At 45.9% G+C, this 10,097-nt stretch overlaps 31 non-coding genes across 31 annotated transcripts; all 31 read right to left on the bottom strand.

Moving 5' to 3' along the window:
* Positions 1 to 245: 245 nt before the first annotated feature.
* On the bottom strand, positions 246 to 364 carry LOC114171819. The gene has a single exon (XR_003601678.1). It is a non-coding gene; the product is annotated as a 5S ribosomal RNA (ribosomal RNA).
* A 214-nt stretch (positions 365 to 578) lies between these two features.
* Positions 579 to 697, bottom strand: LOC114171818. Its single transcript, XR_003601677.1, has one exon. It is a non-coding gene; the product is annotated as a 5S ribosomal RNA (ribosomal RNA).
* A 214-nt stretch (positions 698 to 911) lies between these two features.
* Positions 912 to 1,030, bottom strand: LOC114171817. Its single transcript, XR_003601676.1, has one exon. It is a non-coding gene; the product is annotated as a 5S ribosomal RNA (ribosomal RNA).
* Positions 1,031 to 1,244: 214 nt separating this feature from the next.
* LOC114171815 lies at positions 1,245 to 1,363 on the bottom strand. The gene has a single exon (XR_003601674.1). It is a non-coding gene; the product is annotated as a 5S ribosomal RNA (ribosomal RNA).
* A 214-nt stretch (positions 1,364 to 1,577) lies between these two features.
* LOC114171814 lies at positions 1,578 to 1,696 on the bottom strand. The gene has a single exon (XR_003601673.1). It is a non-coding gene; the product is annotated as a 5S ribosomal RNA (ribosomal RNA).
* Positions 1,697 to 1,881: 185 nt separating this feature from the next.
* LOC114171813 lies at positions 1,882 to 2,000 on the bottom strand. The gene has a single exon (XR_003601672.1). It is a non-coding gene; the product is annotated as a 5S ribosomal RNA (ribosomal RNA).
* Positions 2,001 to 2,192: 192 nt separating this feature from the next.
* LOC114171812 lies at positions 2,193 to 2,311 on the bottom strand. The gene has a single exon (XR_003601671.1). It is a non-coding gene; the product is annotated as a 5S ribosomal RNA (ribosomal RNA).
* A 214-nt stretch (positions 2,312 to 2,525) lies between these two features.
* On the bottom strand, positions 2,526 to 2,644 carry LOC114171811. The gene has a single exon (XR_003601670.1). It is a non-coding gene; the product is annotated as a 5S ribosomal RNA (ribosomal RNA).
* Positions 2,645 to 2,856: 212 nt separating this feature from the next.
* LOC114171810 lies at positions 2,857 to 2,975 on the bottom strand. Its single transcript, XR_003601669.1, has one exon. It is a non-coding gene; the product is annotated as a 5S ribosomal RNA (ribosomal RNA).
* A 202-nt stretch (positions 2,976 to 3,177) lies between these two features.
* LOC114171809 lies at positions 3,178 to 3,296 on the bottom strand. Its single transcript, XR_003601668.1, has one exon. It is a non-coding gene; the product is annotated as a 5S ribosomal RNA (ribosomal RNA).
* A 211-nt stretch (positions 3,297 to 3,507) lies between these two features.
* On the bottom strand, positions 3,508 to 3,626 carry LOC114171808. Its single transcript, XR_003601667.1, has one exon. It is a non-coding gene; the product is annotated as a 5S ribosomal RNA (ribosomal RNA).
* A 214-nt stretch (positions 3,627 to 3,840) lies between these two features.
* Positions 3,841 to 3,959, bottom strand: LOC114171807. Its single transcript, XR_003601666.1, has one exon. It is a non-coding gene; the product is annotated as a 5S ribosomal RNA (ribosomal RNA).
* Positions 3,960 to 4,142: 183 nt separating this feature from the next.
* Positions 4,143 to 4,261, bottom strand: LOC114171806. Its single transcript, XR_003601665.1, has one exon. It is a non-coding gene; the product is annotated as a 5S ribosomal RNA (ribosomal RNA).
* A 210-nt stretch (positions 4,262 to 4,471) lies between these two features.
* Positions 4,472 to 4,590, bottom strand: LOC114171803. Its single transcript, XR_003601663.1, has one exon. It is a non-coding gene; the product is annotated as a 5S ribosomal RNA (ribosomal RNA).
* A 214-nt stretch (positions 4,591 to 4,804) lies between these two features.
* On the bottom strand, positions 4,805 to 4,923 carry LOC114171802. The gene has a single exon (XR_003601662.1). It is a non-coding gene; the product is annotated as a 5S ribosomal RNA (ribosomal RNA).
* A 208-nt stretch (positions 4,924 to 5,131) lies between these two features.
* On the bottom strand, positions 5,132 to 5,250 carry LOC114171801. Its single transcript, XR_003601661.1, has one exon. It is a non-coding gene; the product is annotated as a 5S ribosomal RNA (ribosomal RNA).
* Positions 5,251 to 5,464: 214 nt separating this feature from the next.
* Positions 5,465 to 5,583, bottom strand: LOC114171800. Its single transcript, XR_003601660.1, has one exon. It is a non-coding gene; the product is annotated as a 5S ribosomal RNA (ribosomal RNA).
* Positions 5,584 to 5,768: 185 nt separating this feature from the next.
* LOC114171799 lies at positions 5,769 to 5,887 on the bottom strand. The gene has a single exon (XR_003601659.1). It is a non-coding gene; the product is annotated as a 5S ribosomal RNA (ribosomal RNA).
* A 188-nt stretch (positions 5,888 to 6,075) lies between these two features.
* LOC114171798 lies at positions 6,076 to 6,194 on the bottom strand. The gene has a single exon (XR_003601658.1). It is a non-coding gene; the product is annotated as a 5S ribosomal RNA (ribosomal RNA).
* A 214-nt stretch (positions 6,195 to 6,408) lies between these two features.
* LOC114171797 lies at positions 6,409 to 6,527 on the bottom strand. Its single transcript, XR_003601657.1, has one exon. It is a non-coding gene; the product is annotated as a 5S ribosomal RNA (ribosomal RNA).
* A 183-nt stretch (positions 6,528 to 6,710) lies between these two features.
* LOC114171796 lies at positions 6,711 to 6,829 on the bottom strand. The gene has a single exon (XR_003601656.1). It is a non-coding gene; the product is annotated as a 5S ribosomal RNA (ribosomal RNA).
* Positions 6,830 to 7,028: 199 nt separating this feature from the next.
* Positions 7,029 to 7,147, bottom strand: LOC114171795. Its single transcript, XR_003601655.1, has one exon. It is a non-coding gene; the product is annotated as a 5S ribosomal RNA (ribosomal RNA).
* Positions 7,148 to 7,360: 213 nt separating this feature from the next.
* On the bottom strand, positions 7,361 to 7,479 carry LOC114171794. The gene has a single exon (XR_003601654.1). It is a non-coding gene; the product is annotated as a 5S ribosomal RNA (ribosomal RNA).
* A 195-nt stretch (positions 7,480 to 7,674) lies between these two features.
* LOC114171792 lies at positions 7,675 to 7,793 on the bottom strand. The gene has a single exon (XR_003601652.1). It is a non-coding gene; the product is annotated as a 5S ribosomal RNA (ribosomal RNA).
* A 210-nt stretch (positions 7,794 to 8,003) lies between these two features.
* LOC114171791 lies at positions 8,004 to 8,122 on the bottom strand. Its single transcript, XR_003601651.1, has one exon. It is a non-coding gene; the product is annotated as a 5S ribosomal RNA (ribosomal RNA).
* Positions 8,123 to 8,334: 212 nt separating this feature from the next.
* Positions 8,335 to 8,453, bottom strand: LOC114171790. The gene has a single exon (XR_003601650.1). It is a non-coding gene; the product is annotated as a 5S ribosomal RNA (ribosomal RNA).
* A 208-nt stretch (positions 8,454 to 8,661) lies between these two features.
* Positions 8,662 to 8,780, bottom strand: LOC114171789. Its single transcript, XR_003601649.1, has one exon. It is a non-coding gene; the product is annotated as a 5S ribosomal RNA (ribosomal RNA).
* A 183-nt stretch (positions 8,781 to 8,963) lies between these two features.
* Positions 8,964 to 9,082, bottom strand: LOC114171787. Its single transcript, XR_003601648.1, has one exon. It is a non-coding gene; the product is annotated as a 5S ribosomal RNA (ribosomal RNA).
* A 196-nt stretch (positions 9,083 to 9,278) lies between these two features.
* LOC114171871 lies at positions 9,279 to 9,397 on the bottom strand. The gene has a single exon (XR_003601728.1). It is a non-coding gene; the product is annotated as a 5S ribosomal RNA (ribosomal RNA).
* A 194-nt stretch (positions 9,398 to 9,591) lies between these two features.
* LOC114171870 lies at positions 9,592 to 9,710 on the bottom strand. Its single transcript, XR_003601727.1, has one exon. It is a non-coding gene; the product is annotated as a 5S ribosomal RNA (ribosomal RNA).
* Positions 9,711 to 9,899: 189 nt separating this feature from the next.
* LOC114171869 lies at positions 9,900 to 10,018 on the bottom strand. Its single transcript, XR_003601726.1, has one exon. It is a non-coding gene; the product is annotated as a 5S ribosomal RNA (ribosomal RNA).
* Between the last annotated feature and the right edge of the window lie 79 nt (positions 10,019 to 10,097).

Below are 10,097 nucleotides of genomic sequence, written 5' to 3'. Positions count from 1 at the left end.
CCGGTGCATTAGTGCTGGTATGATCGCACCTGTCAAGTATTGCACGATCAATGTATATATGGGTTTCGCATTGGGCCTAAGTTTGAAAACTTGGTGAGGCGCGGGGCCCGGGGACGTGAAGTGGGTTGTTTGTGTCCGAATAAATTTTGGTAACAGTAGTTTGAGTCATTTAGGTGGTACTATTGGATTTAATTGCAAAAAACGGTGATGAAAATGGCGTAAAAGAAAGAAAAAAACGTAAAAAAGAGGTGCAACACGAGGACTTCCCAGGAGGTCACCCATCCTAGTACTACTCTCGCCCAAGCACGCTTAACTGCGGAGTTCTGATGGGATCCGGTGCATTAGTGCTGGTATGATCGCACCTGTCAAGTATTGCACGATCAATGTATATATGGGTTTCGCATTGGGCCTAAGTTTGAAAACTTGGTGAGGCGCGGGGCCCGGGGACGTGAAGTGGGTTGTTTGTGTCCGAATAAATTTTGGTAACAGTAGTTTGAGTCATTTAGGTGGTACTATTGGATTTAATTGCAAAAAACGGTGATGAAAATGGCGTAAAAGAAAGAAAAAAACGTAAAAAAGAGGTGCAACACGAGGACTTCCCAGGAGGTCACCCATCCTAGTACTACTCTCGCCCAAGCACGCTTAACTGCGGAGTTCTGATGGGATCCGGTGCATTAGTGCTGGTATGATCGCACCTGTCAAGTATTGCACGATCAATGTATATATGGGTTTCGCATTGGGCCTAAGTTTGAAAACTTGGTGAGGCGCGGGGCCCGGGGACGTGAAGTGGGTTGTTTGTGTCCGAATAAATTTTGGTAACAGTAGTTTGAGTCATTTAGGTGGTACTATTGGATTTAATTGCAAAAAACGGTGATGAAAATGGCGTAAAAGAAAGAAAAAAACGTAAAAAAGAGGTGCAACACGAGGACTTCCCAGGAGGTCACCCATCCTAGTACTACTCTCGCCCAAGCACGCTTAACTGCGGAGTTCTGATGGGATCCGGTGCATTAGTGCTGGTATGATCGCACCTGTCAAGTATTGCACGATCAATGTATATATGGGTTTCGCATTGGGCCTAAGTTTGAAAACTTGGTGAGGCGCGGGGCCCGGGGACGTGAAGTGGGTTGTTTGTGTCCGAATAAATTTTGGTAACAGTAGTTTGAGTCATTTAGGTGGTACTATTGGATTTAATTGCAAAAAACGGTGATGAAAATGGCGTAAAAGAAAGAAAAAAACGTAAAAAAGAGGTGCAACACGAGGACTTCCCAGGAGGTCACCCATCCTAGTACTACTCTCGCCCAAGCACGCTTAACTGCGGAGTTCTGATGGGATCCGGTGCATTAGTGCTGGTATGATCGCACCTGTCAAGTATTGCACGATCAATGTATATATGGGTTTCGCATTGGGCCTAAGTTTGAAAACTTGGTGAGGCGCGGGGCCCGGGGACGTGAAGTGGGTTGTTTGTGTCCGAATAAATTTTGGTAACAGTAGTTTGAGTCATTTAGGTGGTACTATTGGATTTAATTGCAAAAAACGGTGATGAAAATGGCGTAAAAGAAAGAAAAAAACGTAAAAAAGAGGTGCAACACGAGGACTTCCCAGGAGGTCACCCATCCTAGTACTACTCTCGCCCAAGCACGCTTAACTGCGGAGTTCTGATGGGATCCGGTGCATTAGTGCTGGTATGATCGCACCTGTCAAGTATTGCACGATCAATGTATATATGGGTTTCGCATTGGGCCTAAGTTTGAAAACTTGGTGAGGCGCGGGGCCCGGGGACGTGAAGTGGGTTGTTTGTGTGTCATTTAGGTGGTACTATTGGATTTAATTGCAAAAAACGGTGATGAAAATGGCGTAAAAGAAAGAAAAAAACGTAAAAAAGAGGTGCAACACGAGGACTTCCCAGGAGGTCACCCATCCTAGTACTACTCTCGCCCAAGCACGCTTAACTGCGGAGTTCTGATGGGATCCGGTGCATTAGTGCTGGTATGATCGCACCTGTCAAGTATTGCACGATCAATGTATATATGGGTTTCGCATTGGGCCTAAGTTTGAAAACTTGGTGAGGCGCGGGGCCCGGGGACGTGAAGTGGGTTGTTTGTGTGTATTTGGTCATTTAGGTGGTACTATTGGATTTAATTGCAAAAAACGGTGATGAAAATGGCGTAAAAGAAAGAAAAAAACGTAAAAAAGAGGTGCAACACGAGGACTTCCCAGGAGGTCACCCATCCTAGTACTACTCTCGCCCAAGCACGCTTAACTGCGGAGTTCTGATGGGATCCGGTGCATTAGTGCTGGTATGATCGCACCTGTCAAGTATTGCACGATCAATGTATATATGGGTTTCGCATTGGGCCTAAGTTTGAAAACTTGGTGAGGCGCGGGGCCCGGGGACGTGAAGTGGGTTGTTTGTGTCCGAATAAATTTTGGTAACAGTAGTTTGAGTCATTTAGGTGGTACTATTGGATTTAATTGCAAAAAACGGTGATGAAAATGGCGTAAAAGAAAGAAAAAAACGTAAAAAAGAGGTGCAACACGAGGACTTCCCAGGAGGTCACCCATCCTAGTACTACTCTCGCCCAAGCACGCTTAACTGCGGAGTTCTGATGGGATCCGGTGCATTAGTGCTGGTATGATCGCACCTGTCAAGTATTGCACGATCAATGTATATATGGGTTTCGCATTGGGCCTAAGTTTGAAAACTTGGTGAGGCGCGGGGCCCGGGGACGTGAAGTGGGTTGTTTGTGTCCGAATAATTTGGTAACAGTAGTTTGAGTCATTTAGGTGGTACTATTGGATTTAATTGCAAAAAACGGTGATGAAAATGGCGTAAAAGAAAGAAAAAAACGTAAAAAAGAGGTGCAACACGAGGACTTCCCAGGAGGTCACCCATCCTAGTACTACTCTCGCCCAAGCACGCTTAACTGCGGAGTTCTGATGGGATCCGGTGCATTAGTGCTGGTATGATCGCACCTGTCAAGTATTGCACGATCAATGTATATATGGGTTTCGCATTGGGCCTAAGTTTGAAAACTTGGTGAGGCGCGGGGCCCGGGGACGTGAAGTGGGTTGTTTGTGTCGATTTGTAAGTAGTTGGTCATTTAGGTGGTACTATTGGATTTAATTGCAAAAAACGGTGATGAAAATGGCGTAAAAGAAAGAAAAAAACGTAAAAAAGAGGTGCAACACGAGGACTTCCCAGGAGGTCACCCATCCTAGTACTACTCTCGCCCAAGCACGCTTAACTGCGGAGTTCTGATGGGATCCGGTGCATTAGTGCTGGTATGATCGCACCTGTCAAGTATTGCACGATCAATGTATATATGGGTTTCGCATTGGGCCTAAGTTTGAAAACTTGGTGAGGCGCGGGGCCCGGGGACGTGAAGTGGGTTGTTTGTGTCGAATAATTTGGTAACAGTAGTTTGAGTCATTTAGGTGGTACTATTGGATTTAATTGCAAAAAACGGTGATGAAAATGGCGTAAAAGAAAGAAAAAAACGTAAAAAAGAGGTGCAACACGAGGACTTCCCAGGAGGTCACCCATCCTAGTACTACTCTCGCCCAAGCACGCTTAACTGCGGAGTTCTGATGGGATCCGGTGCATTAGTGCTGGTATGATCGCACCTGTCAAGTATTGCACGATCAATGTATATATGGGTTTCGCATTGGGCCTAAGTTTGAAAACTTGGTGAGGCGCGGGGCCCGGGGACGTGAAGTGGGTTGTTTGTGTCCGAATAAATTTTGGTAACAGTAGTTTGAGTCATTTAGGTGGTACTATTGGATTTAATTGCAAAAAACGGTGATGAAAATGGCGTAAAAGAAAGAAAAAAACGTAAAAAAGAGGTGCAACACGAGGACTTCCCAGGAGGTCACCCATCCTAGTACTACTCTCGCCCAAGCACGCTTAACTGCGGAGTTCTGATGGGATCCGGTGCATTAGTGCTGGTATGATCGCACCTGTCAAGTATTGCACGATCAATGTATATATGGGTTTCGCATTGGGCCTAAGTTTGAAAACTTGGTGAGGCGCGGGGCCCGGGGACGTGAAGTGGGTTGTTTGTGTCATTTAGGTGGTACTATTGGATTTAATTGCAAAAAACGGTGATGAAAATGGCGTAAAAGAAAGAAAAAAACGTAAAAAAGAGGTGCAACACGAGGACTTCCCAGGAGGTCACCCATCCTAGTACTACTCTCGCCCAAGCACGCTTAACTGCGGAGTTCTGATGGGATCCGGTGCATTAGTGCTGGTATGATCGCACCTGTCAAGTATTGCACGATCAATGTATATATGGGTTTCGCATTGGGCCTAAGTTTGAAAACTTGGTGAGGCGCGGGGCCCGGGGACGTGAAGTGGGTTGTTTGTGTCGAATAATTTGGTACAGTAGTTTGAGTCATTTAGGTGGTACTATTGGATTTAATTGCAAAAAACGGTGATGAAAATGGCGTAAAAGAAAGAAAAAAACGTAAAAAAGAGGTGCAACACGAGGACTTCCCAGGAGGTCACCCATCCTAGTACTACTCTCGCCCAAGCACGCTTAACTGCGGAGTTCTGATGGGATCCGGTGCATTAGTGCTGGTATGATCGCACCTGTCAAGTATTGCACGATCAATGTATATATGGGTTTCGCATTGGGCCTAAGTTTGAAAACTTGGTGAGGCGCGGGGCCCGGGGACGTGAAGTGGGTTGTTTGTGTCCGAATAAATTTTGGTAACAGTAGTTTGAGTCATTTAGGTGGTACTATTGGATTTAATTGCAAAAAACGGTGATGAAAATGGCGTAAAAGAAAGAAAAAAACGTAAAAAAGAGGTGCAACACGAGGACTTCCCAGGAGGTCACCCATCCTAGTACTACTCTCGCCCAAGCACGCTTAACTGCGGAGTTCTGATGGGATCCGGTGCATTAGTGCTGGTATGATCGCACCTGTCAAGTATTGCACGATCAATGTATATATGGGTTTCGCATTGGGCCTAAGTTTGAAAACTTGGTGAGGCGCGGGGCCCGGGGACGTGAAGTGGGTTGTTTGTGTCGAATTTTGGTACAGTAGTTTGAGTCATTTAGGTGGTACTATTGGATTTAATTGCAAAAAACGGTGATGAAAATGGCGTAAAAGAAAGAAAAAAACGTAAAAAAGAGGTGCAACACGAGGACTTCCCAGGAGGTCACCCATCCTAGTACTACTCTCGCCCAAGCACGCTTAACTGCGGAGTTCTGATGGGATCCGGTGCATTAGTGCTGGTATGATCGCACCTGTCAAGTATTGCACGATCAATGTATATATGGGTTTCGCATTGGGCCTAAGTTTGAAAACTTGGTGAGGCGCGGGGCCCGGGGACGTGAAGTGGGTTGTTTGTGTCCGAATAAATTTTGGTAACAGTAGTTTGAGTCATTTAGGTGGTACTATTGGATTTAATTGCAAAAAACGGTGATGAAAATGGCGTAAAAGAAAGAAAAAAACGTAAAAAAGAGGTGCAACACGAGGACTTCCCAGGAGGTCACCCATCCTAGTACTACTCTCGCCCAAGCACGCTTAACTGCGGAGTTCTGATGGGATCCGGTGCATTAGTGCTGGTATGATCGCACCTGTCAAGTATTGCACGATCAATGTATATATGGGTTTCGCATTGGGCCTAAGTTTGAAAACTTGGTGAGGCGCGGGGCCCGGGGACGTGAAGTGGGTTGTTTGTGTGTCATTTAGGTGGTACTATTGGATTTAATTGCAAAAAACGGTGATGAAAATGGCGTAAAAGAAAGAAAAAAACGTAAAAAAGAGGTGCAACACGAGGACTTCCCAGGAGGTCACCCATCCTAGTACTACTCTCGCCCAAGCACGCTTAACTGCGGAGTTCTGATGGGATCCGGTGCATTAGTGCTGGTATGATCGCACCTGTCAAGTATTGCACGATCAATGTATATATGGGTTTCGCATTGGGCCTAAGTTTGAAAACTTGGTGAGGCGCGGGGCCCGGGGACGTGAAGTGGGTTGTGTGTTTGTGGTCATTTAGGTGGTACTATTGGATTTAATTGCAAAAAACGGTGATGAAAATGGCGTAAAAGAAAGAAAAAAACGTAAAAAAGAGGTGCAACACGAGGACTTCCCAGGAGGTCACCCATCCTAGTACTACTCTCGCCCAAGCACGCTTAACTGCGGAGTTCTGATGGGATCCGGTGCATTAGTGCTGGTATGATCGCACCTGTCAAGTATTGCACGATCAATGTATATATGGGTTTCGCATTGGGCCTAAGTTTGAAAACTTGGTGAGGCGCGGGGCCCGGGGACGTGAAGTGGGTTGTTTGTGTCCGAATAAATTTTGGTAACAGTAGTTTGAGTCATTTAGGTGGTACTATTGGATTTAATTGCAAAAAACGGTGATGAAAATGGCGTAAAAGAAAGAAAAAAACGTAAAAAAGAGGTGCAACACGAGGACTTCCCAGGAGGTCACCCATCCTAGTACTACTCTCGCCCAAGCACGCTTAACTGCGGAGTTCTGATGGGATCCGGTGCATTAGTGCTGGTATGATCGCACCTGTCAAGTATTGCACGATCAATGTATATATGGGTTTCGCATTGGGCCTAAGTTTGAAAACTTGGTGAGGCGCGGGGCCCGGGGACGTGAAGTGGGTTGTTTGTGTCATTTAGGTGGTACTATTGGATTTAATTGCAAAAAACGGTGATGAAAATGGCGTAAAAGAAAGAAAAAAACGTAAAAAAGAGGTGCAACACGAGGACTTCCCAGGAGGTCACCCATCCTAGTACTACTCTCGCCCAAGCACGCTTAACTGCGGAGTTCTGATGGGATCCGGTGCATTAGTGCTGGTATGATCGCACCTGTCAAGTATTGCACGATCAATGTATATATGGGTTTCGCATTGGGCCTAAGTTTGAAAACTTGGTGAGGCGCGGGGCCCGGGGACGTGAAGTGGGTTGTTTGTGGTAACAGTAGTTTGAGTCATTTAGGTGGTACTATTGGATTTAATTGCAAAAAACGGTGATGAAAATGGCGTAAAAGAAAGAAAAAAACGTAAAAAAGAGGTGCAACACGAGGACTTCCCAGGAGGTCACCCATCCTAGTACTACTCTCGCCCAAGCACGCTTAACTGCGGAGTTCTGATGGGATCCGGTGCATTAGTGCTGGTATGATCGCACCTGTCAAGTATTGCACGATCAATGTATATATGGGTTTCGCATTGGGCCTAAGTTTGAAAACTTGGTGAGGCGCGGGGCCCGGGGACGTGAAGTGGGTTGTTTGTGTCCGAATAATTTTGGTAACAGTAGTTTGAGTCATTTAGGTGGTACTATTGGATTTAATTGCAAAAAACGGTGATGAAAATGGCGTAAAAGAAAGAAAAAAACGTAAAAAAGAGGTGCAACACGAGGACTTCCCAGGAGGTCACCCATCCTAGTACTACTCTCGCCCAAGCACGCTTAACTGCGGAGTTCTGATGGGATCCGGTGCATTAGTGCTGGTATGATCGCACCTGTCAAGTATTGCACGATCAATGTATATATGGGTTTCGCATTGGGCCTAAGTTTGAAAACTTGGTGAGGCGCGGGGCCCGGGGACGTGAAGTGGGTTGTTGGTAAAGTAGTTTGAGTCATTTAGGTGGTACTATTGGATTTAATTGCAAAAAACGGTGATGAAAATGGCGTAAAAGAAAGAAAAAAACGTAAAAAAGAGGTGCAACACGAGGACTTCCCAGGAGGTCACCCATCCTAGTACTACTCTCGCCCAAGCACGCTTAACTGCGGAGTTCTGATGGGATCCGGTGCATTAGTGCTGGTATGATCGCACCTGTCAAGTATTGCACGATCAATGTATATATGGGTTTCGCATTGGGCCTAAGTTTGAAAACTTGGTGAGGCGCGGGGCCCGGGGACGTGAAGTGGTTGTTTGTGTCGAATAATTTGGTAACAGTAGTTTGAGTCATTTAGGTGGTACTATTGGATTTAATTGCAAAAAACGGTGATGAAAATGGCGTAAAAGAAAGAAAAAAACGTAAAAAAGAGGTGCAACACGAGGACTTCCCAGGAGGTCACCCATCCTAGTACTACTCTCGCCCAAGCACGCTTAACTGCGGAGTTCTGATGGGATCCGGTGCATTAGTGCTGGTATGATCGCACCTGTCAAGTATTGCACGATCAATGTATATATGGGTTTCGCATTGGGCCTAAGTTTGAAAACTTGGTGAGGCGCGGGGCCCGGGGACGTGAAGTGGGTTGTTTGTGTCCGATAAATTTGGTAACAGTAGTTTGAGTCATTTAGGTGGTACTATTGGATTTAATTGCAAAAAACGGTGATGAAAATGGCGTAAAAGAAAGAAAAAAACGTAAAAAAGAGGTGCAACACGAGGACTTCCCAGGAGGTCACCCATCCTAGTACTACTCTCGCCCAAGCACGCTTAACTGCGGAGTTCTGATGGGATCCGGTGCATTAGTGCTGGTATGATCGCACCTGTCAAGTATTGCACGATCAATGTATATATGGGTTTCGCATTGGGCCTAAGTTTGAAAACTTGGTGAGGCGCGGGGCCCGGGGACGTGAAGTGGGTTGTGTCCGAATAATTTGGTAACAGTAGTTTGAGTCATTTAGGTGGTACTATTGGATTTAATTGCAAAAAACGGTGATGAAAATGGCGTAAAAGAAAGAAAAAAACGTAAAAAAGAGGTGCAACACGAGGACTTCCCAGGAGGTCACCCATCCTAGTACTACTCTCGCCCAAGCACGCTTAACTGCGGAGTTCTGATGGGATCCGGTGCATTAGTGCTGGTATGATCGCACCTGTCAAGTATTGCACGATCAATGTATATATGGGTTTCGCATTGGGCCTAAGTTTGAAAACTTGGTGAGGCGCGGGGCCCGGGGACGTGAAGTGGGTTGTTTGTGTCATTTAGGTGGTACTATTGGATTTAATTGCAAAAAACGGTGATGAAAATGGCGTAAAAGAAAGAAAAAAACGTAAAAAAGAGGTGCAACACGAGGACTTCCCAGGAGGTCACCCATCCTAGTACTACTCTCGCCCAAGCACGCTTAACTGCGGAGTTCTGATGGGATCCGGTGCATTAGTGCTGGTATGATCGCACCTGTCAAGTATTGCACGATCAATGTATATATGGGTTTCGCATTGGGCCTAAGTTTGAAAACTTGGTGAGGCGCGGGGCCCGGGGACGTGAAGTGGGTTGGTAATTTCAGTAGTTTGAGTCATTTAGGTGGTACTATTGGATTTAATTGCAAAAAACGGTGATGAAAATGGCGTAAAAGAAAGAAAAAAACGTAAAAAAGAGGTGCAACACGAGGACTTCCCAGGAGGTCACCCATCCTAGTACTACTCTCGCCCAAGCACGCTTAACTGCGGAGTTCTGATGGGATCCGGTGCATTAGTGCTGGTATGATCGCACCTGTCAAGTATTGCACGATCAATGTATATATGGGTTTCGCATTGGGCCTAAGTTTGAAAACTTGGTGAGGCGCGGGGCCCGGGGACGTGAAGTGGGTGGTATAACAGTAGTTTGAGTCATTTAGGTGGTACTATTGGATTTAATTGCAAAAAACGGTGATGAAAATGGCGTAAAAGAAAGAAAAAAACGTAAAAAAGAGGTGCAACACGAGGACTTCCCAGGAGGTCACCCATCCTAGTACTACTCTCGCCCAAGCACGCTTAACTGCGGAGTTCTGATGGGATCCGGTGCATTAGTGCTGGTATGATCGCACCTGTCAAGTATTGCACGATCAATGTATATATGGGTTTCGCATTGGGCCTAAGTTTGAAAACTTGGTGAGGCGCGGGGCCCGGGGACGTGAAGTGGGTAACAGTAGTTTGAGTCATTTAGGTGGTACTATTGGATTTAATTGCAAAAAACGGTGATGAAAATGGCGTAAAAGAAAGAAAAAAACGTAAAAAAGAGGTGCAACACGAGGACTTCCCAGGAGGTCACCCATCCTAGTACTACTCTCGCCCAAGCACGCTTAACTGCGGAGTTCTGATGGGATCCGGTGCATTAGTGCTGGTATGATCGCACCTGTCAAGTATTGCACGATCAATGTATATATGGGTTTCGCATTGGGCCTAAGTTTGAAAACTTGGTGAGGCGCGGGGCCCG

This window comes from Vigna unguiculata, unplaced genomic scaffold (genome assembly GCF_004118075.2).
Source record: "Vigna unguiculata cultivar IT97K-499-35 unplaced genomic scaffold, ASM411807v1 contig_366, whole genome shotgun sequence".
Lineage (NCBI taxonomy): Eukaryota > Viridiplantae > Streptophyta > Magnoliopsida > Fabales > Fabaceae > Vigna > Vigna unguiculata.
This window is presented reverse-complemented; position numbering and strand designations above follow the sequence as displayed.